The sequence below is a fragment of the Myxine glutinosa genome, chromosome 13 (assembly GCF_964187855.1).
Source record: "Myxine glutinosa chromosome 13, kmMyxGlut1.1, whole genome shotgun sequence".
NCBI classification, from domain to species: domain Eukaryota; kingdom Metazoa; phylum Chordata; class Myxini; order Myxiniformes; family Myxinidae; genus Myxine; species Myxine glutinosa.
Window position 1 is genome coordinate 83,847,365 of NC_136273.1, and position 23,409 is coordinate 83,870,773.

The 23,409-nt window shown below is 45.4% G+C and overlaps 1 long non-coding RNA gene across 1 annotated transcript; it reads left to right on the forward strand.

Moving 5' to 3' along the window:
* Nucleotides 1–18,311: 18,311 nt before the first annotated feature.
* On the forward strand, nt 18,312–22,479 carry LOC144888715 (uncharacterized). The gene is made up of 3 exons (XR_013621256.1): nt 18,312–18,424; nt 18,594–18,614; nt 22,458–22,479. It is a non-coding gene; the product is annotated as an uncharacterized LOC144888715 (long non-coding RNA).
* The last annotated feature ends 930 nt before the right edge of the window (nt 22,480–23,409 follow it).

Consider the following 23,409-nt stretch of genomic DNA (forward strand, 5'->3'; position numbering starts at 1 on the left):
CGGAAGGATGACAGGCTGAGTCAACCCCCCTGGCATTAATTCGGCGATCGACCGAGATTCGAACCCAGGATCCTAAGCCGGCACCCTAGCCGCTAGCCCAACACCAGAAATGGTGTCATGAACACAATTTATTTACGCACAAGCACAAAAGCAAGACGGGCCGATTTCCGATTCCGACGGGCGAGACGGGCCGATTTCCGATTCCGACGGGCCAATTTGGAGCAAGAAAAAGAACGAGACGGGAGAAAAAGGAGAGAAACGAGACAGGGAAAGCCGATTGGAGAGGCGAGTGAGGCGCGATTGGAGAGGAGTGTGAGGCGCGATTGGAGAGGAGTGTGAGGCACGATTGGAGAGGAGTGTGAGGCGTGATTGGAGAGGAGTGTGAGGCACGATTGGAGAGGAGTGATTGGAGTGGAGTGTGAGGCACGATTGGAGAGGAGTGTGAGGCACGATTGGAGAGGAGTGTGAGGCGCGATTGGAGAGGAGTGTGAGGCGCGATTGGAGAGGAGTGTGAGGCGCGATTGGAGAGGCGTGTGAAGGATTGGAGAGGAGAGGAGTGTGAGGGATTGGAGAGGTGAGGGATTGGAAAGGAGAGGGATGTGAGGGTTTGGAGAGGAGAGGAGTGCTAGGTGGAGAGAGGAGAGTGTCAGGTGGAGACAGGAGAGTGTCAGGTGGAGACAGGAGAGTGTCAGGTGGAGAGGAGTGAGGGGTCACATATTATGTGAAATAACTAAATTCACACCATTTCTGGATCTGATGACTTGCCAGTAACCATTTTGTAAAAATGAATGTGCAGCATATAACTCAATATGTCAAAATGTCACACACATCCATGCCCGTGGGATTCCCACGGGTGACCCCGCTAGTAATATTATGTTAAGGGTGGCAATAATTTTGTCAATGGCAATTTTTTTATTTTCTGATTTAAAAGGATATATTAAGTTCTGAATCAAAAACAAAGGTTCTGTGATATTAACGGTGAAATAAAGAATTGTGGAGACCAAATACTTTGGTCAATTTCAACTTATTTTTCTAGAAATTTGTGAGTTATTTGAAAAAAGTGAAAGGGTGCCAATATTTTTGGCCACGACTGTATACACTAGCAAAAGTGTGGCTATAATGCTGCAGAGGATGAGGGGTCATGAGTGGTGAATGGTGATTCAACTACAAATCCTGTAAGGCACAAGTTGCTTTCCTAAATTCAGGAACAAATCTGTCTGTGATGCTCCAGGAAGCAATATCAACCTGAATTTACTGAAATATCTACCCGAGATCAACCTTTCTGTTTCAATTTCACACAAGCAGTGCCATGTGGACCTGGCTTCATCTGTATGGAAGATAAGGTAGGGGGTCATGCCATTGCATGTTCGTACAAATTGTTAATTTAAGTTTTTTCTCGGCCAGTCACCCTTTGCTACTGTAAACCCAACTTGAAATTGTGTTCATGCGGATTAAAAAAGACACGGATTGATTTCTTCAAAATGTCCTATTGATTTGCACTTGTATTGTTTCTCTTAAAACTTCACTTCATCAGAATATGCCATGGTGGTTTCACTACACCGTATGACAAGTTCTGTACGTACTCGTATTTATTTTGCCATTTTGTGCAATGCAATACAGAGAATTAATTGATCTTCATAAGGTAAAGGATGCGAGATTGTTTTACAAGCTCCGTCTCCACTGCTCAGTGAGCCAGAATTGGCGTGGCACGTTTGTAGGGCTTGGGTTCGACCCCCGATGAGCTGTGAAGTTTTGTCGTTTTTGTTTTCTCACTGAAAGAAACCGTTTCTCCCTTTCGCCGCAAGAGGAAGTCTGCAAGTTCATGGGCCTTGATGCATCTTGTGTATTTATATTTCTCACCCTTGAGGTGTGTAAGAGTTTCTTGGAAAAGGACACAGGGTTGTTACATTTTGGTTATGAGACATTGCATGACGACAGAACAGCGTTGGCTACATACCGTACCAAAACACCATGTGCATGCCTGTCTCTGCTGGGCTCAATTTTTAATAGGTAACACGTGCTCTTAAACTGAATCACCATGTGCATGGATAATCTCCAATTAACTGTTTCGCATAAGCAGATTTGCCACTGTAAATAAACTAGAACGACACTTGTGGAGTGCATAGTCTCACCTCGTGCGTTCATTCTTCAAAGAAATGCCATCGCTAACTGAGCATGCTCCTATTATGGCCCACTGCTGTTATGGCCCATATACCCATATCATACATGCACCCTATTATCTCGTGTAGTTTCTTGGCATTGGTTATGAACGTCATACATTTAATTCTTCATTCACATCAGGTCATATATCAGATATATGAAGTGTTAGATTTTTCGGATAATAATTTCAATTCAACCAATTAGGGCTGGAATACCACTTCTCCGATGATGTAATTGTTATCAACCTTTATACCCCATGGATAGTTGATGACATATCCCAAGTTTGAAAAAAAAATTCGTTGAGTGGTTTTGTAGAAAATGATGTGGAATTTTTACGGCGTAGCCCATAGGGAAAAGCCGTCTAGAACAGTGTTTGTCCGTCCGTATGTATGTATGTTTGTCCCCTCAAAGGTATACCAATCAGAGCTGAGGATCTGGTCACATGACAGGGTGATGTGATTACATCTGATGTCATTATGGCATTACGGCGGAACTCTCCGGCATTTTGATTCCAATTTCGTTCAGGCCGAACATACCGTCGAACCTGTCATATGTCACAATCGCCATGTTAAGAAACACTAGACCTTTACGTTTTTCATTCAGTGTGAAACACAAACAAACCGATTGTTAAAATGACCATCAAATATCGAAAGCATCGGCGTAACGGCTCTTGCAACAACATGGTACGTATAGGCCTTAGGCTTCATGCCTCACCTTCGGGCTGCTTCGGACAAATTAAGCCCAGGTTTCTTAATACAGTGGTATCGTTTCAGTCGTATCGTTTTCGAAATAATAATAATAATATAGTAAATATCACCATAACACTTTAATCCCAATGTCGTGAATACAAAGTTAATTGATTGAAGCGATGTATAGTTCATGAATCAATGATACTGTGTACAGTACTAATAACCATGGAAGTAAGGAATTTGCCTCAATTTTTTGATAGTAATATCATTTTCGAAATAATGATAACATAACGTTAATATTATAGTAAATGTAATCGTAACACCAAGCAGGGAGGGTCATTCCTCTTTGGGGTATATAGATTACAGTCGATCTATGGTCAGGTCTTAAGAACATTGGGTGTGTTCATTTACCAAGTTTCTTGTGGAGAGATCGTCAAGTGGTTTGCGCATTCGAGCAAGCATTCCATTCCAAACCGTTAAGGAATGGCTGGCTTGGCAAGTGCTAGCTGCTTGGTAAATGAGCACAACCCGGGCTTCCTCCCTTTCAGTTTTGTGTTAAACAGCAGGAAAAGTGGGTTTCATTGGTGGTTTTCAAAACAAAACCTTAATTGGTGGGTTTCAAAAACCCTTACGAAAAACGCTACTTTAGCGGCAGGAAGGGTCATGTTATTTACCCAACCCTTGTGGGGTATATAAATTACAGTAGATCTTCGCTCAGTTCTGTGAGTAAAACTTGCCTCATGGATGTCGGGATTCCTCAAAATCTTTTTGTTTCATGTTATAAACGGCATTAGCAACCGTGAAAAAACTAATCATATTGTTGCGGATCTCCAACGTCGGCCTCCCCCTTATCAAGGGGGGATTAATCCCCTTGTCTTTTATCTAGCCGACGCGATCCGGGGCTATGACGTTCCTTCCGGACGGCGTTAAATAGGGTTGAAAGCCGAATTATTATTACCTAATTACTAACACCGGCCATGAAGCAAGGAAATAACCCCGCCCAAACCACGGTTTTAGTGGACACGCCGAGCGACAGCGAGCCGCGATTCGGGCCGTTAACAGGAACTAACCCGATTGGAGCGGTTGTGATCATGCCACGCCTACCCAATTGAGAAATCACTAAAACGGTCAAATTAAGAGGAAACAGGAATAACAAGGAATTTATTACACTTTTTACAATGAAGAGGAAGAAGCACTGTACAGTGAAGAAAAAGAAGAAGAAGAAGATACACAGGGCAGCCTTAAACAGTCTTATACTTATCCCCAGACATGAATTGATACGATGGGCGTGGAAGAGCAGAGCTGACAGGCCACGCCCCGTGAGTGACGAGGGCTGGGGGTGACATCAGGGAGAAGCTTCGAGAGCTGAGAGAGAGAGAGAGAGAGAGCATAGCTGCTCGAATAAGATGCTCGCCATTTTTCTGGTTCGGTTGGGCCGTGAAGGTGGTGCGCTTTGTCGGAGAGAGGGAGTCGACAGCAGCTCTTTTTTTGGTGGCCTGGAGGCCAGGCTGAACATCCCTAAGCGTTGGAGGAGTCTAAAAGACAACCTCTTGACTTTAGCTCACCTCACATTCATGGCGCCGTCAAGCACGGCACCACCACCATCTTATGCCAGGTTCCCGCCAGAGGGACATCGAACTCTGAGCCTCATTCCCAGCTGCCAACCTCACAGAAGGGGCCCATTTGGGATGCAGAATGGAGTGTCGGCTGGCTAAAGGAAACATTTTATTTTTATTGTCTTTCCCCTTGTCTGTTTTTCGGTACCTCAGTTAGGAATTAGTTTACCTCAGCATTCATTTTATTCCTTGGTTTATTTTTATTAAATCACTACTATTGAATTTTGTTTGTCACGTTTACTTGTTTGTGGTTACGGAATAAACCCATGTGTTCCATTCAGGTAAACGCTTTGCCTCCCTTCATCCCGCACGTGACAAAAATACTGCCATTTTTCAGGCTGCCGCCTCGGGAATAAAACTGTCTCAGCTATCCGTCATCCAGCAGTCTTAATCGCAAGTGAGAGGAGAATATATAGACGTGGACACACACAGACAGTCTCACGAGCAGACAGAAGCATTGCAATAGTCTTACACCCCATTTGGGGCGAGACTCATAACAAGCAAATCATAAAGAAATTGTTTCGTTCATTCTTCCTTTTTTCTTATTTTTTCCAAAGAAAATCCTGGAATTGCACTCATGCTACAACAATCAAAAACACCACAGGATCCCTTTATTTAATTTATTTTCATCTTACTACAATTCACCAAATGTCCGTCCATCCGTTCCCAGATACCGCAAAAACGGCTGTACCAATCGCAATGATATTTTGGGTGGGTAATCCTGGGACCCCCTGGAGTAAAATAGGCTATATTGTTTTTCCAATTTTCAAATTTTTCCAATTTCCAGTTTTTGCAAACACGATGGAATAATATTTACCGATATGAACAGGGATGTGGCTTTTATTGAAATTCTACAAATACTGTTTAGATTTTGATGAGAAGTATGAACCTGCTGCGAATGCGGAAGTGGAAAGATTACGGCAATGGGCGGGTTTGATAATATCCCAATACAAGTCATTTAAAACAGTATTTTGTTAAAGTATCAATTGATGATTGGAATTGAGTGAATACAATTACGATTTTGAATTCGTAATTGTATTCACCCAAACGTACGGAACTTCACATCCGGATTTAAATATTTGTTTATGTCACGAATGTTGTTAAAAGTTAATTTTTTTTATATTAATGCTATTTAATTTGTGATTGGAGTTATGCTATTTGGAATGAAAAAAGAGATATCGAGTTCAAGTGAATGACGAAATGCCATGATGGTTTCTACTTTCTAAACGTGAAATTCGGGGATCGCCATATGCAGATTCGCCACGAACCCACGATCGATGTTTCTATACGTGAACGTACCTGTTTGTTTGCGAACGGGTACGTTTTTCATGGAAGTCCTTCATGAACTTGCTGTCCATGTCTGACGTACGACTGAAGGTGCTACAAGAATGTGGAATTTATTGGTTTCATCCTTTAGCATTCGCAGTTTCTGCATTGTCTGTTTGCTTCTGGCCTCCCACCCGTGCGTAGCACGGGTACCTCACTAGTTCCTTCAAATGCATCTTAACTGTTAAAGGCTGATCAAGTCGTCCGTTTAGCACAAAATGTGCACAACTTCTCACAGGTGGAGCAAATTTACCAGCGACTGCCTAGCACGTGATAGGCTTTTTGTGGTGCTCTGTGGTCTGCAGAAAAAGAATAAATCAGCTTGAATGTGCCCCGTAAAGTGCAACATTTATTCCATTTTATAAGTTCCTGTCTATCATGCAAAGTCGCCCAGCTTGTAAATTGTAAGGACTATACTTACCAATGGGGGCATTTTGCTTCACCAACTTTTATTTCTGCACAACTTGTCTGCTTGAATTTAAATGTTTCACACTTTCATTCCCACAGCAGGTTGAACAATCTGAAGGGAAAGCTTGGAGATGGATACGAAGCCGTACCAAGGTGAGCTGTTTTGTTTTTTGTTTTTGTTTTTTTTACAGGGTATATGGCTCAATGGCTCATGGAGGAGCTGAAAATCATACACACACATGTAGACAGAGACAGCCAACTCCACAGGAATTTGCATTGGACAAACGCAGCAGGTAACCTTAGTGGAAGCAACAAAACTTCCAAGAGACATCTGGATACCATTGACAACATCGTGTGACATCGCTTTTCTTTCCACAGTTAAGGAGGAGAAATCTCCCCCACTTGCCGTGGGTTTGTCCGTGCTCTATCCTCGGAATGCAAACTGTCAAGTGAGGAAGCAGTACGAACCATTGTTCTTTATATGACTCTTGCAGAGTTGGGATTGAATCACCAACCTATCAGACTCAGAATGGATGCTCTCACCAGTGTGACTGGGTCAGGGTGGGAGACCATAAAATGCCACTGGGGGTTTGACCAAGCTTTTCTGTCATTTGGACAAACAGAGTTCCAAGCTTAGATTTGGAAAACGCTTCATCAAGGAGGAAGTGTTGACAAACCGGTGTTGGACAATTGAAGAATTACGCTCTGCAGTAGTGGCCTCTTTTGCACAAGCGACGCCACAAATGCTACACAAGATGTCTCAGAGGATTCATTGATGCAAGGAAAGGAGAATGGTCCAAAGTGTACCTTTGACAGTGTTCTCCCCTCTGCAACCACCTCTTGTTTATCAGTGTGATGTACCGTCCTCCTACCAGTGATGCCTCCATTTATCTTCTTCTTCTATTTTTTTTGTATACAACATCGAGGCTCATGAAAGAGCTAACATTAATCACACAAAAAGTCAAACCGACACAAAAAACACAAAATAAGGGGAGCGGTAGACAAGATGGGGAGAGAGGGGGAAGGACACAAACACAATATTTGAGAGCAGGGACATCGAGAGAACTGTGGGAGGGAGAGGGCTTGGGGGGGGGGAGGTGGGGGAGGTGGGAGAGGTATAAAACATAGGAACACTGCCAGGACTTCCAGGAAAGAAGTTGGAATTTCGAAAAGTGTATCTGGGGTGAATTAGCGGGGGTAGAAAAGATCAAGGTTTTGGATGGGGGAACATAAGAGATGGTGGTGAACAGCTGTTTTAAAGACCTGGAGGGAGGAGTGGGATTGAAGGGAGTGGGGGAGTTTGTTCCAGAGGCGGGAAAAAAGGGGAATGAAAGAGTGAAGGTGAGCAGAGAGCCTAGATTTTGGCAGTTTAACCATAACAGGGTTGCAGGCATATCTTGTGCGACCTGCAGGAATATTTGGGGGACAGAGCACAGAGAGAGCTGGGGAGCAAGGCCGGAGAGGAGTCGGTAGAAGACAGAAAGACCACCAACCTGCCTGCGGTGAGTGAGTGAAAGGCCCTCAGAGTTAGATTCATCGCAGGAGATTCCAATGATTCTGAAAGCTTTGGCTTCAACAGCGTGAAGCTGAGCTGGGTGTGAGGCAGGAGCACCGGCCCAGAGGGGGGAACAGTATTCCATTGAGCTGCGGATGAAAGCCTTGTATGTGGTGAGGAGCTCAGGTGTGCCAAGGAAGGACTTCACACGACGGAGGATGCCCAGTCGGCGACTGGCTTTGGAGGCCAGCTTGGAAATGTGGTTTTCCCAGGAAAGATCATGGCAGATAGTGAGACCCAAAAGCTTGAGTGACAGAACTTCTTGGAGAGGATTATTCAGAAAGTAGATGGGAGGGTTGTCCAGTCGGTCTTTTCGGAGAGACATCGTAAGAGTGTGAGATTTGTCAGGATTGAAATACATGTTCCACTTGTTTGCCCAGTCTGTGATTTTGTCCAGGTCTGCAGAGAGTGAGGAGGCTGCAGACTGCCGATCTGAGGGATGAGGAATGGAGCGGCAGAAAGTGGAGTCATCAGCAAAGAGATAGAGAGGATTTTCAAGAGAGTCAGAGAGATCTTTGATGAAGACCAGAAAGAGCACAGGGCCCAGAACACTGCCTTGGGGAACTCCAGCCTGAACAGGAAGAGGAGATTAGAGAAACCCATTCAGGGCCACACGTTGACTACGACGAGAGAGGAAGTCCGCCAGCCATGCGTGGAGATTTCCATGGATACCAAAGGAGGAGAGTTTGGTGAGCAGAGCGGGGTGCCAGCTCTAATTTCCTGTTTGGCATTGAGGACCTCCATCCATTGTTAAGACAGCAGAAGCAGCATGTCCAGAGTAGAGTGACCTGGTCTGAAACCAAATTGATGATCAGAGATCAAGCCATTGGAGAAGAGGAAAGATTTCATATCCGAAGCAATGATGGATTCCATGACTTTGCTGATAATTGGGAGAAGGCTGATTGGTCTGTAGTTGCTAGGATCTGTTTTTGCACCTTTTTTGTGCAAAGCGGTGATGTTGGCTGATTTCCAAGCAGATGGCAGTTGACCTTGAGCAAAAGACAAGGTGAAAAGAACAGAGAGAGGGTGAGATAGAGCCGCAGAGCAGGATTTTAGGAACCGTGGGCTGATACCGTCTGGTCCAGTTGCAGAATCAGAATCAGAGTCGAGGGTTGACAGAAACTTTTCCACCTTGTCAGGAGGAAAGGACACGGAGTCCAGCAGCAGCTGGGTACGACTGGGTACGGTGGGTACAGAGAGGGATGGGTTTGGGACACAAGATTTAGAGGCAAACACAGAGTTGAGGCATTCAGCTTTTTCACGTGCGGAGTCAGCTGTGTAGCCGTTTGAGGTAAGGGAGGGGATGGAGGGGAAACAAACACCAGAAACAGATTTGACCAGACGCCACCAGGATTTGGAAGAGGGAGACAGATAAGAGAGTTCAGTCTTGAGAACGGAGAGATATTGTTTCCTAGCTCTCCTGAGGGTGGACACACACTGGTTTCGGGCTTTGTGAAAGGAAATGAGATTTCCTTCCGTTGGATTTGCTTTCCAGGAGACGAAGGCAAGTTGTTTCTGGGCAACAGCCTCACCACAAGATTCTGTGTACCATGGACGGGAGGAAGGGTATGACAACTGAAGACGAGATGGAATAAATCTGTGCATGAGAGAGAGCAATTTACTTTGGAAGAATTCCCAGGATGAGTTGATGTCAGAGGTGGTAGAGATGGGAGACCAGTCCAGATGATTGATGGCTGCTTGAAGACCGTGCCAGTTGGCCTGAGTGAAATGCCAGACTCGCCGACGCTGAGGAGGCTCCCTGAGAATGGTCAGAGAGATGTCCACTTTAACAAGCACATGATCAGATGAGCCGATTGGAGCAGAAGAAGAGCAGCAGACATTTTCAGGGAAGTTAGACATAACCAAGTCCAGAAGAGAAGATGCTCCGTTGACTGAGATCCGGGTCGGGAAATTGACAGATTGTGTCAGTCCCAGTGAGTCGCAGAAGTCCTTTGCTGAGGAGCCATGGCTGGTGAGAGAGGTACCCACACCCAGCCAACTGGCATGGTGACAATTGAAATCACCACATATGAGGAAGAGAGAGATAGGATGAGTAGACAGAAGTTGGTCCATATTATCAGACAGCGAGATGTAGATGGAGTCATCACTGTTTGGTGGACGGTACAACACACATATGAACAAGAGGTGGGAGCGAAGGGGACGCCGTAGCCAGAGGTATTCCTGGGGGTGAGGTGGAGAGAGTGCAGTGCAGGGCGAGTGAGGAAGAGAGTTTTTGATAAAGATAGCAACCCCACCTCCAGGACGAGGCTCAGGTCTATCGTACCGAATGAGGGAGTAACCCGGGAGAGATACTAAGGAATCAGAGACATCATGAAGGAGGAAAGTTTCTGTTAAGCAGATCACGTCTGGTTTGACAGAAGCAACCTGTATGGAGAGATCAGTTGAGTTTGAACGAAGGCCCCGGATGTTTGAGGTCCATACCGTTAATGAAGAGGAAGGGGGAGAATCGGATACAGAACAGGGGGGGGGGGAGGGGTAGGGTAAGATGTGGAAGAGGTGGAACTTACTTCTCTTCATGGAAAACAAGTCTGACCGAAGGCGATCTCAGGTCATTCCACAAAGCCTGGAACAAGTGTATGTCCACTCTCATATGAGAGCCAGAAAAAAACACCTTGCCTACCTCATGGCTAAACTCTCGAACATATATCATTCCTCAAAGACCTTGTGGCACATCGTCAAATCTGTCCGGAGTATACTCCCCCTCCATCCTTTCCTTCACTTCAAATGGGCACCACAACTCATGAAAACGGCCGAATGTATATTGGGCCCAGTTTTTCCTTGTCTAATCTTTATCAACAATTTATCTAATTCTCTGGAAACCTTCCTTGTATTTTTGCAGATGACCCCATCCTCTGTCGTAACATCCCTCATCCTTCAGATGAGCAGGCAGCAGTCCCTTCCCTCTTTGCAGACCTTGTAATCAGGAGTTGGTCCAACAGTTGGAATGTGTTTCAACCCTAATAAATCTCAACACTCTCACTCTGTCTCTCTAAAAGAATCACCTTATGAACCCTGCCATTTACTTCCTGAACAAACCTCGTGAAGACGTTAAAATCATCAAATTTTTGTCCCTCACCATCATGCACAATCTCAACAACTTTGGTTGTTTCTCGGTGTTTATCTTTCATAAATTGATCGTCTGTTTGCCGTGTCGCGGGCAAGGCCTTTGCCGCATCGCGAACGATTTGAAATCGAAGTTAAGTGATTGTTCCCATTTGTATTTTCGTTAAAACTGTATTTATTTATGGTGTTGTACGTATATTGTGTCCCGACGAAGATTTTTCGGTGCAAATCTTTCATACCTGTATTGAAAATCGTGTTCATTCGTGTCGTGTCTTGAGGCCTTGTACAGTGTGCACTGTACAACCTTGAGGCTTTGTTTTTCTCTCAGCGGTCCATCGTTTGTGATCCAAAAACTTTCGTTCTCTGTATTCCCAGACTTTTCACCCATAGCCTACTTCCTTGTGTAAATCTCAACTCAAAAAACAAACAAACAAAAAAAAAACATTTCCTTCTCTGTTCTCATTCGTTTATTCATTCTTATTCGTTCGTTCGTTCTTCGACCACGTGTTTCTCCCCCATTTCCCCAGATAGTTTTCACTCATTAACCTTCAATGTTTACACTTTCCCCTCAAGTTATGTATTCCGTCATATTTTATAACACCTTTTTCTTCTTCTTCTTTAAAAGGCTGCTTTCGACTTGCTCACCAAATCAATTCATCCCAAAAAAAATATCCATCTCCTATAGTGCCTTTTTTCTACATTCCCTAAACTCTCCTGCACTCCATCCTCCATCCAGCGTCCTTAAACGTATTTTTAACTCGAAGGTCACAAGAAACTCATTTTGCAATAAATGTTCGTTTCCCATAAATCGTACACTTTCAAAAATCCAATCTCACCCCTCCCCTCCAAATCTTCCCCATAACCCCTCCCCTCCAAATCTTCCCCATCACCCCTCCCCTCCAAATCTTCCCCATCACCCATCCCTTTCAAATCTCCCCTCTTGCCCCCTCCCTCCTAAACTACCCCCTCACCCCTCCCCGCCAAGACGCCCCCTCGCCCCTCCCCTCCTAGACTCCTGCCTCACCCCTCCCATCCAAATCTCCCCCATATCCCATCCCTTTCAAATCCCTCCCCTTGTCCCTTCCCTCCCAAACTCCCCCCTCACCCCTCCCCTTCAAATCTCCCCACCCTCATTGCTTCTCAATTTCCCCCCTCTCACTCCCCCTCCTCAAAGCGTCCTCCCCGCTTCTTCCCCCTTCAAACTCTCACCTCCATCTCCCCCAACCTTCTGCCTCGCTCTTCCCCCTCCTCAAATAACACCTCATTGTGGCTCACCCAATCACCATCAAACCTTTTGTCCGCCCCATCCTTCCCTTTCTCCGAGCTATTCTGAAATCTCTGACACACCTTCAACAGCTCTCCCTACCTCTTCCACCTCTTCCACATCTTACCCTACCCCTCCTCCCCCCTGTTCTGTATCTGATGCTCCCCCTTCCTCTTCATTAACGGTATGGACCTCAAACATCCGGGGCCTTCGTTCAAACTTAACTGATCTCTCCATACAGGTTGCTTCTGTCAAACCAGACGTGATCTGCTTAACAGAAACTTTCCTCCTTTATGATGTCTCTGATTCCATAGTATCTCTCCCGGGCTACTCCCTCCTCCGGTATGATAGACCTGAGCCTCGTCCTGGAGGCGGGGTTGCTATCTTTATCAAAAACTCTCTTCCTCACTCGCCCTGCACTGCACTCTCTCCACCTCACCCCCAGGAATACCTCTGGCTACGGCTTCCCCTTCGCTCCCACCTCTTGTTCATATGTGTGTTGTACCGTCCACCAAACAGTGATGACTCCATCTACATCTCGCTGTCTGATGATATGGACCAACTTCTATCTACTCATCCCAACTCTCTCTTCCTCATATGTGGTGATTTCAACTGTCATCATGCCAGTTGGCTGGGTGTGGGTACCTCTCTCACCAGCCATGGCTCCTCAGCAAAGGACTTCTGCGACTCACTGGGACTGACACAATCTGTCAATTTCCCGACCCGGATCTCAGTCAACGGAACATCTTCTCTTCTGGACTTGGTTATGACTAACTTCCCTGAAAATGTCTGCTGCTCTTCTTCTGCTCCGATCGGATCATCTGATCATGTCCTTGTTAAAGTGGACATCTCTCTGACCATCCTCAGGGAGCCTGCTCAGCGTCGACGAGTCTGGCATTTCACTCAGGCCAACTGGCACGGTCTTCAAGCAGCCATCAATCATCTGGACTGGTCTCCCATCTCTACCACCTCTGACATCAACTCATCCTGGGAATTCTTCCAAAGTAAATTGCTCTCTCTCATGCACAGATTTATCCCATCTCGTCTTCAGTTGTCATACCCTTCCTCCCGTCCATGGTACACGGAATCTTGTGGTGAGGCTGTTGCCCAGAAACAACTTGCCTTCGTCTCCTGGAAAGCAAATCCAACGGAAGGAAATCTCATTTCCTTTCACAAAGCCCGAAACAAGTGTGTGTCCACCCTCAGGAGAGCCAGGAAACAATATCTCTCCGTTCTCAAGACCGAACTCTCTTATCTGTCTCCCTCTTCCAAATCCTGGTGGCATCTGGTCAAATCCGTTTCTGGTGTTTGTTCCCCCTCCATCCCCTCCCTTACCTCAAACGGCTACACAGCTGACTCCGCACGTGAAAAAGCTGAATGCCTCAACTCTGTGTTTGCCTCTAAATCTTGTGTCCCAAACCCATCCCTCTCTGTACCCACCATACCCAGTCGTACCCTGCTGCTCCTGGACTCCGTGTCCTTTCCTCCTGACAAGGTGGAAAAGTTTCTGTCAACCCTCGACTCTGATTCTGCAACTGGACCCGACGGCATCAGCCCACGGGTCCTAAAATCCTGCTCTGCTGCTCTATCTCACCCTCTCTCTGTTCTCTTCACCCTCTCTTTTGCTCAAGGTCAACTGCCATCTGCTTGGAAATCAGCCAACATCACCGCTTTGCACAAAAAAGGTGCAAAAACAGATCCTAGCAACTACAGACCAATCAGCCTTCTCCCAATTATCAGCAAAGTCATGGAATCCATCATTGCTTCGGATATGAAATCTTTCCTCTTCTCCAATGGCTTGATCTCTGATCATCAATTTGGTTTCAGACCAGGTCACTCTACTCTGGACATGCTGCTTCTGCTGTCTCAACAATGGATGGAGGTCCTCAATGCCAAACAGGAAATTAGAGCTGTCTACCTCGACATATCACGTGCCTTCGACACGGTCTGGCACCCCGCTCTGCTCACCAAACTCTCCTCCTTTGGTATCCATGGAAATCTCCACGCATGGCTGGCGGACTTCCTCTCTAGTCGTCGTCAACGTGTGGCCCTGAATGGGTTTCTCTCATCTCCTCTTCCTGTTCAGGCTGGAGTTCCCCAAGGCAGTGTTCTGGGCCCCGTGCTTTTTCTGGTCTTCATCAATGATCTCTCTGACTCTCTCGAAAATCCTCTCTATCTCTTTGCTGATGACTCCACTCTCTGCCGCTCCATTCCTCTTCCCTCAGATCGGCAGTCTGCTGCCTCCTCACTCTCTGAAGACCTGGACAAAATCACAGACTGGTCAAACAAGTGGAACATGTCTTTCAATCCTGACAAATCTCACACTCTTACTATGTCTCTCCGAAAAGATCGACTGGACAACCCTCCCATCTACTTTCTCAACAATCCTCTCCAAGAAGTTCTGTCGCTCAAGATTTTGGGTCTCACTATCTGCCATGATCTTTCTTGGGAAAACCACATTTCCAAGCTGGCCTCCAAAGCCAGTCGCCGACTGGGCATCCTCCGTCGTGCGAAGTCCTTCCTCGGCACACCTGAGCTCCTCACCACATACAAGGCTTTCATCCGCAGCTCAATGGAATACTGTTCTCCCCTATGGGCCGGTGCTCCTGCCTCACACCTAGCTCGGCTTCACGCTGTTGAAACCAAAGCTTTCAGAATTATTGGAATCTCCCGCGATGAAGCTATCTCTGAGGGCTTTTCACTCACTCACCGCAGGCAGGTAGGTGGTCTTTCTGTCTTCTACCGACTCCTCTCCGGCCTTGCACCCCCAGCTCTCTCTGTGCTCTGTCCCCCAAATATTCCTACAGGTCGCACAAGATCTGCCAGCAACCCTCTGATGGTTAAACTGCCGAAATCTCGGCTCTCTGCTCACCTTCACTCTTTCATTCCTCTTTTCTCCCGCCTCTGGAACAAACTCCCTCACTCCCTTCAATCCCACTCCTCCCTCCAGGTCTTTAAAACAGCTGTTCACCACCATCTCTTATCTTCCCCCATCCAAAACCTTGATCTTTTCTACCCCCGCTAATTCACCCCAGATCCACCTTGTTTGAAATTCCAACTTCTTTCCTGGAAGTCCTGGCAGTGTCCATATGTTTTATACCTCTCCCACCGCCCCCTTCCCATGCCCCCCCCCCAAAGCCCTCGCCCTCTCTCAGATCTCTCGATGTCTCCATGTCTCTCGGTCCCTGCTCTCAAATGTTGTGTTTGTGTCCTTCCCCCTCTCTCCCCATCTTGTCTACCGCTCCCGATGTTATATGTTTTATGTGTCGGTTTGTCTTTCTGTGTGATTAATGTTCGCTCTTTCACGAGCCTCGATCTTGTATACAAAAAAAAAAAAAAAAAAAAAATCTCTGGCAAAATGACATATCCAAGTTGGCCGCCCTCCATTGTGTCAGATCTTTCCTTGGCAAATCCAATTTTTTCACCACTTTCAAGGCTTTCAAGAGAACGAAATGGAGTACTGCTCTCCCCTTTGAGTTGGGGCCCTGCCTCACACCTGGCACACCTTGAGGCAATGGAAAGCAAGGCCCTCTAAATCACTGGAATCTTGTGCAAGGAACATGTATCTGTGGGCCTGTTACTCTCATATTGAAATGGAAAACCAAATACTCCATTGGAGTCGTCAGAAGTAACCCGAATACGCCAAGAGCAAAGATGGAGTCATCATGATGACCCTGTGTAGGATTCGGGTTTCAGCCGCTACTCCACAACACTCAAACCCATCCAGGCGCAGCCAAGTGAACCATTCAGAAAAATGTCTGCAAGAATTCACTTCTCCTTGGATAGATAGATGAAGAAAGAGAGAAAGAAAGAACAAGCAAGAATTAGAATGAATAATGAGAAATGTGAAAAAGTAGAAAGAAATGTGAAAGAACCAAAGATCCCTTACTCCTAGCCCTAGCTCCTTCCATTAACGCCTAGCCCTAACGCCTAGCCCTAACGCCTAGCCCTAACGCCTAGCCCTAACACCAGGTCAGTCAGGTCAGTGGCCTCTTTCATCTACCACCTCCTTTCTCGTCTTGCATCCTCTGTCCTTTCCGTGCTCTCCACCCCACCCTAAGTTCCTGCAGGATGCACATGGTCTTCCAGTCACCGATTTCTGTTGAAACTCCCAAAAACCAGACTCAATGCTCACCTCCACTCTTTTTCTCTCACCTGTGGAGTCAACTAACTCAGTCTCGTCAATCTCATTCTTCCATCCAGGGGTTCAAGACAGCTTTTCATCACCATCGCTGGTCATCCCCCATCCACAACCATGATCCTTTCTACTCCCATTAACCCTTTTCAAGCCCACTTATTTCCCGGGTTTCCAGTTTTTCCTGCCACTTTTGTGATTTGGAGTCTGTAGCGGTATCCAGCCTGTCCACCCACTTTTCCTCCCGGCTCCCATCCCAGTATATTCTGTACTTCCAATCCCCCTCTATTTTTCTCCTCAACACTGCTACCCCTGCGGCAGAGGTTATTCCACTGTTATTTTCATTGTGTTACATCCTTGTCAGTTTTCTGTGCTATCTCCGCCACGAGCCTTGATACTGTCTACAAAATAGTTTTTTGAGGCATTTTATTTGCAAGGAATACATTAGCTGATTTTCCATTGTTTTCCCAGTGGAAATTAACTATGTCGGAAATACCAGCACACAATGGCCTACCCATTTAAAAAAATACCACGTGGTGTTTGAGGATGATGTACTAGAAGGACAAACAGCTCAACACCCCCTTCATTATCTGGTAGCATACCTTGCATTGCAACGTCTTGTTGTCCCAAACCCATCTCTCTCTGTTCCCACCTTTCCCAGTCGTACCCAGCTGCTCCAGGACTCTGTGTCCTTCTCTCCTGACAAGGCGGAGAAGTTTTTGTCAAACCTCCACTCTGATTCTGCAACTGGACCAGACGGCATCAGCCCACGGGTCCTAAAATCCTGCTCTGCCGCTCTATCTCACCCTCTCTGTTCTCTTCTCCCTCTCCTTTGCTCAAGGTCATCTGCCATCAGCTTGGAAATCAGTAAACATTTCTGCTTTACACAAAAAAGGTGCAAAAACAGATCCTTGCAGCTGCAGACCAATCAGCCTTCTCCCAATTATTAGCAAAGTCATGGAATCCATCATTGCTTCGGATATGAAATCTTTCCTCTTCTCCATTGGCTTGATCTCGGATCATCAATTTGGATTCAGACCAGGTCACTCTACTCTGGACATTCTGCTTCTGCTGTCTCAACAATGGATGGAGGTCCTCAATGCCAAACAGGAAATCAGAGCTGTCTCCCTTGACATATCACATGCCTTCGATACGGTCTGGCACCCCGCTCTGCTCATCAAACTCCCCTCCTACCAAACTCTCCTCTTATGGTTAAACTGCCAAAATCAAGACTCTCTATTCACCTTCACCCTTTCATTCCTCTTTTCTCCCACCTCTGGAAAAAAAACTCCCTCACTCTTTTCAATCCCACTCCTCCCTCCAGGTCTTTAAAACAGCTGTTCACCTCCATCTTCCCCCATCCAAAACCTTGATGTTTTCTACCCCCATTAATTCACCCCAGATCCACTTTTTTGAAATTACTTCTTTCCTGGAAGTCCAAGCAATGTCCATGTGTTTTATACCTCTCCCACCCCCCTTCCCATGCCTCCTTCCCCCAAGCCCTCTCCCTCCCACAGATCTCCCGATGTCCCTGCTCTCAAAGGTTGTACTTGTGTGCTTCCCTCTCCCCATCTTGTCTCCTGCTCCCTTTATCTCATGTTTTATGTGTCAGTTTGTCTTTTTGTGATTCATGTTAGCTCTTACACGAGCCTCGACCTTGTATACAAATATTTTTTTTTAAACTCCTTCCCTGAAATACACCAGAATGACATTTTACAGTCAGGAATCGAACCTCTACGAGACTTCTTTGATAGCTTTGATAGCTTTGATAGCTTTGATAGCTAGGATAGCTAACGTAAGTGAACATAATTACAGCATTGGTGATCCGGTTTAACTTGGATTCCACAGATTCTTGTACAATGCAGACATAATCCGTTTTTTCCCTCTACCTGTTTACAGCCCACCAGGTGTTTTTTGTAACAAGAACAAAAGCAAACACATTTGCAGAGAATGCAGTCTCATCACCTGCCAGCATTGTCCCCACACCTCACCCCGGGGGTAACATATAAAAGTGATATACCTGCGAGTAACAGGAACCATCCATTACATCAACACGTATTTGTCATCCAGTGATGTATTTACCGTGTACCCCTAATTCAAATTTTCAAAAGAACGTTCGTGCTACTCCGTGGAGATTTACACCATGTCATATATATGGCATTGTCATGCACCACGTGACCAGGATGGGTCAGCCTTAGCTTTTTGGGAGTTGTTTTTCGATGGGAAATACACCTGCACACTGCACTGATTGCTTTTGTGGTTTTATGGCCTGATAGAGTGTGTGAGCTATGTGGTTGTTTTTAATGTTATTCTTTGTGAGACAGTTAAATGGCTTATTATTGTGTTTGCTTTGCAGAGAGGATTCCGAAGCAGGCAGGTATGCAATCAAGTTCACTCATCCATCACTCAAATCTATTATTTCGCTTGCTGTCGAAAACTCTTCTTTCACACCTTTGAGATATTGGAGTGCCAGCACATTGTTTTCTTGTTACAATTTAACGTGTTTGTGTGTGTGTGTGTGTGTGTGTGTGTATATACACATACACATTTATACTAATGGCTTATTTGCTGAGCTTACCTGCCTTAGCATGGGCCTAATCACCTTATTTGGTGATTTAAAACATTTTAAAATGTTTTTTACGATTGCTGAAAATGTAACATGCATGCCCAAGCACTCATGAGGTGTGTTCAGTTACCAAGTTTCTTGCAGAGAGTTTGCTAAGTGGCTTAAGCAGTAAAGCAAGCACTCTGTTTGAAACGGTTGATAAGGAACCGCTGGCTTGGCAAGCACTAGCAAGCTGCTTGGTCAGTGAACATACCCCGGGTTGGATAAATTGATTCATATGTTACATGAAGTATTTTAACAGAATAGTATAAGGGGCTGATCATTAAGTCCTTGGCCAACAACTGCTCCGAGCAAAATCACGTTTCTGAATGACTTGATTTGAAGGTTTCTGATTCGTTCTTTCAACCGTTTATCTGATCATTTACTATTTGCGCCTATTTACTTATTATGTAAGGAGTTTTGGGAGGATGCTTTTACCAGGCCGCCATGTTTTCTCCCCATGTTTATTATATGTTCCATAGCTTCCCATTCCCTTCTCCTCCTAACGTCATTCCTTTACTTACACCTCCACCTCAACCTCCCTCCATCCTCCACCTGCAAATGTTCCCTTTCCCTCTGCTACCGATCACCCCAATCCCCACTTCATCTTTTTCACCTTTTATTAGTCCCCTACCGGTGTACACCAGAGGGTACTATAGGTTTGCACGCCGTCTGTCCGTCCGTCTGTCCGTCCGTCAGTCAGTCAGTCAGTCTGTCAGTCCGTCACGCAAAGAACAGTTTTCCGGACTTTTTTTCTAAACTCTGAATGCTAATGATTTCCAACTTGGCACATGGTTTCCTCATGATAAGTTACAGATCGAGTTCGAACTTCACGACGTTTCGATCATTTTTGACAAAGTTATGGCACTTTGAACTTGGGGAATTCTGATAATTCTGTTGATCCTTAACTCAGTGCCATTTTAGGTTTTAATTTCCTTTTAAAAAGATTTTCTCTGCAATAATAGGACCGATTGAGATCAAATTTGCACCGTAGGGGGGACTCGGTCTGTAGAATGTTTTAATGGTAATTATGACGTCACCGGTCACGTGGTTCGGCCGCCATATTGCTTTTCGTGAAAACACGAAACCCCCTTTTCTCTGCAACGGCTGAACAGATCGAGGCCAAACTTTGCAGGCAGAATCGCATACCCATGACAAACAAAAAAGTCAGCGAGCATGACGTCATGCATCACATGGTTTCAGAGTTATGACGTTTTTAAGCATGAACCTTTAAAACCGAGCTCCTCTATCATTTTTGATCCAATCGAGGGGAAGCTTCACAGATCTGTTCAGCATGTTAGTCTACTAAAATGTCCTTTTGGAATTTGCAATAGGGCACGTGGTTTGGCAGATATCGTTAATTAAAAGAAAATATTTTTAAAAATGGATATCTCTTGTTTATTCTAGAGTTCTCCTCAAGCCGCACCGCGAGCCCTCAGCCTCGTCTGCGAACGTCAACAGCGCGCGCTTTCGGGAGGGGATTTACAAGCCAAGCCGAGCAACATATTTATATACACATCAATCATTGATCGTGAACCGGAAAATATAATAAATTACTGATATTTAGCGACTCGAAAGTTTCTTTATCAACAACTTATTTTCTCGTGCTTCTTCTGACCTGTCTGCAACGTGTATACATCGAAGTCCCGAGTGCGAATCACAGGTGAGCCCATCCTGAGGTAATTAGCGATTGGGAACGATTCAGAACCTGTGGGTAAATAACCCATGGTAATTTCCCCAACAGTTTTCCGGAGACAGACTGCCGGTAGGGGACATGTATTGCAGCGCAATACTCAGAATGCTTGTTTATTTTGCGATGTAACCCATAGGGAAATGCCATCTGGAACAGCGTTTGTCTGTCCGTCCTGTGTATGTACGTATGTCTCTTCCGCCGGCATATTGTGGGATTTTTCCCCTTTAAAATTCATTTTCTCTGCAACCATTGTTCCGATTAGCACGATTCACCAAGTTTGTAATGATGATTTTTGTCGCCACTGCCGCATCGTAGGTATAACGTTCGTAGGTCACGTGCTACGGACGCCATCTTGGAAACCCCAAAAAACATTGCACCTCTATAGCTCGGAAACCGCTCCATGGAAAAAATTTAAAGGTGGCTCATTGTAAAGTACTCCCTATGGGAAATAACATGTGTTAACTAGAACACCACTCAGTAGAGCGCATACTCCCGTCGTGGGTTTAGTTGGAATAATAAGTTTTGTTTAACATCCCCTCTCCCCAAAACAACAAGTGAATCCTCTTGGATTGCGCTGAGGTTCGGGCTTGGAATTTCTAGGAGGAAGTATAATTTGTATGCAATGAAAGTACATGTAATATGGGATCGAGTAAGATCGAGTAAGCTTCACCAGTGCGCGAATTTACGTCACGTCGGCAGCGAGAAGGCGTTCCCCAACACGAACCAATCAGGAACTGCCACGCCCACTTATATGATCTCCGAATTCCTGTGACAGGAATTAGCGTTACACTGGCTGGAAGTCAATCGCTAAAGGCGCTTCCTCAGCGCCAATAAATGAAAAAGAAAGTAAGCCCTAACTGTCAGAAAATTTATTTTGATATATCTCGGAATTAGAGGAGAAAAACATCATTTAAGAATAAGAATAAAAGCTTTAATGCAGTAAAACAGAAAAAATCTTTCCCAAAGAAATTTCCAAAAAAAATTCCTGGATCCGGAATAATATCCTGAGCTTCACCAAAAACTAATCAATTCTTCCTTATCCCAAGGGCAATCATCCCACCAACTTTCATCCAAATCCGTTCAGAACTTTTCCAGATATCTTGCTCACAAACACACACACACACACACACGGACACGAGTGAATGCATTACTCCCTGCCGGGAGTAATGATGATGTCATAGGTGCCTTCCTTATGACATCAAATATCGACAAGTAGAACGCTTGATCCGATCAGTCCGAAATTTCTTGTGTGATCTAGGGATAAATCGCTCGAGAAAAAAAATTGATGACGTCATCGGTCACGTGGTTCAAAAGCCATATTTTTAGCCCTGGCCCATAGGACAATGCCGTCTGGAACAACGTTTGTCTGTCCGTCCGGTGTATGCATGTATGTCCCTCACAAATGTCCACCAATCAGAGCTGGGGATGTGGTCAATTGACAGAGGGACATCAGAGCCTCCACTCAGCAGATCCAAGCCCGGCGACGCCATTGTTAGGATATTAATTAATTAATTTATTTATTTATTTATTTATCATCTATCCTGGACCGTGGACATGCTGATCAACCCCCATGTGTACCTATATGTGCACATATGGCCAAGATACCACTCGTGCAGGTGAGTGTGCGAACCATGTAGGATAGGAATTGCACATTATCTCTCTATGAGTTGCCTTATGAGCATTTATCATGCGTTTCCTTCCCATTTTTACATTGTTTTGAGAGATCATCATTGCCTTGTTCCATGAACTTGCTCAAAAACATATTTTAGTTTGATGCTGCGCTTCATGGAGTGGATCTCAAACGTCAAACGTTTCCTCGTTGCATTTTGATTGGCATCACTTTCTGTATGTCGGTGTTATGTTGACCACCCTTGTTGTCTGATTTCTGTTTCTTGTATCTTTCTTATTCCTCAAACCCACAGCAAGATGAGGATTAACAAGCAGGCCACCTCTTGCAGGTATGTCATTCCCGGTGTCTCTGCACATCACACTGACGTGTTCAACAGCGCGTGCTTCGTAGATCATACCATGTGATGTTATGTATATCGTATTATGTCATGTAGATTATGTTATGTATATCATCTATCTATAATTCCAGTAATCTCTGTGTGTCTGTGTGTCTGTGTGTCTGTGTGTCTGTGTGTCTGTGTGTCTGTGTGTCTGTGTGTCTGTGACCGCTGTTTCTCGACAACCACGGGTCCGATATACTTGAAACTTGCCAGGTATATTGCTGGGGACCCGAGGATGTGCCTTTTCAAGGTTTCATATTAATCGGACAATTACTTACCGAGCTATGTCCAAAAAACGATTCAACCAATCAGAGAGCAGCGAGCTATCACGTGTGCCGAACGTGGCGATAAGACTCTGCCTCGGACGGCACATTTGACAGCGTATTCATTTATTTCACGTTGGAAAACTATGTTGCCGTTAAACTATGTTTTAAAACGAATTCAAACTGCGATTAAATTAAAACGATTCATCCTAACTGCGATTTGCGAACTTCCGGACAGTGAAGACTGTCCGGCAGCACGCTTTCCGGCAGCCAATCACAGAACGCTTTGTTGCGTAGGCGTGGCCGATGTGAGACGAGCGGAGCTGAGCGCGTTACGAGCTGACCGCCATTACGGTACGTAATTCGATTTCTTATGCGCATTATTTCTCCCAATTCAGTCAGAGCGAAGGGCGGAAGCGAAGAGCGTTGTGTTTTTTTGTTTACGGGCGTACGGGCGGGGTAGAGCGTACGGGTAGCGTTTTTTTTTTTTTTTGGCAAGGAACGGGCACCCACGTACGGGCAATGCCCTAGTATTATATAACTAGCGGGGTCACCCGTGGGAATCCCACGGGCATGGATGTGTGTGACATTTTGACATATTG